Below are 1258 nucleotides of genomic sequence, written 5' to 3'. Positions count from 1 at the left end.
CAATTTTGCCAAATTCAGGTTCGGGCTCCTCCGGGATAGTGCACTCCACTATAAAATCTGCCAATATCTGGGCTTTCACTGCTGGTCTGGGTCGATAGTTGATGTCGAATTCTGTGAGCTCGATCGCCCATTTCGCCATCCTCCCGGAGGCATCTGGTCGGTGCAGAATCGCCTTAATCGGTTGGTCGATGAGCAACGTTACAGTGTGCCCTTGAAAGTAGGGTCGGAGCCTCCGGGCTGCAACCAACAGGGTGTAAGTTAGTTTCTCTAGTCTAGTGTACCTGGTTTCAACGTCTCTCAACGCGCGGCTGATGCAGTAGATCGGCCGTTGAATTTTTGCCTCTTCCTTGACAAGGACTGCTGCGATAGCCATAGGGGAGACCACCAGGTACAAAAATAGTTTCTCTCCAGGCTCAGGCTTCGCCAACAATGGAGGCGAGCCGAGGTAGCTCCTCAGCTCTTCGAATGCCTGTTGGCACTCGGTGGTCCAACAGAAGTCCTTCGACCGCTTGAGGGTTTGGAAGAAGGTAAGCATCGTTCGGCCGACCTCGCAATGAAGCGATTCAGGGCTGCTACCCTCCCTGTAAGGCGCTGAACCTCTTTTATCGACTTCAGGGCGGCCATCTCCTGAATGGCTCAAATTTTCTCTGGATTAGCTTCAATTCTACGCCCCGATACCATGAAGCCCAGAAACTTTTCCGAGGTCACTCTGAAAGCACATTTAGTCGGGTTCAGCTTCATCTTATATTTTTGGAGGGCACCGAAGGTCTCCTCGAGGTCGATGATGTGGTTCACGGAAGATTTGCTTTTCACGAGAATGTCATCCACGTAGACCTCCATGTTGTGACTGATCTGCTCCTTGAAGATTTTATTCACCAGCCGTTGATAGGTCGCACCTGCATTTTTGAGGCCGAAAGGCATGACCCTGTAACAGTAAAGGCCACGGTTAGTAATGAAAGCAGTCTTTTCTTCATCTTCCGGTGCCATCCTGATTTGATTATAGCCAGAGAATGCATCCATAAAGGTGAGAAGCTCATGGCCTGAGGTTACATCCACCAGTTGATTAATTCTGGGCAGAGGGTAGCTATCCTTTGGGCAGGCTTTATTCAGCTTTTTGAAGTCTATACACATCCTCCACTTGCTGTTTGCCTTTTTGACTAGGACGACGTTGGAAATCCAGTCGGATAATTGACTTCTCTAATGAATCCGGCTTTTAGGAGTTTATCCACTTCTTCGGCTATCGCTTTCTGCCTCTCCG

Source organism: Elaeis guineensis, chromosome 8, assembly GCF_000442705.2.
Source record: "Elaeis guineensis isolate ETL-2024a chromosome 8, EG11, whole genome shotgun sequence".
Lineage (NCBI taxonomy): Eukaryota > Viridiplantae > Streptophyta > Magnoliopsida > Arecales > Arecaceae > Elaeis > Elaeis guineensis.
Note: the sequence above shows the minus strand (reverse complement) of the source record.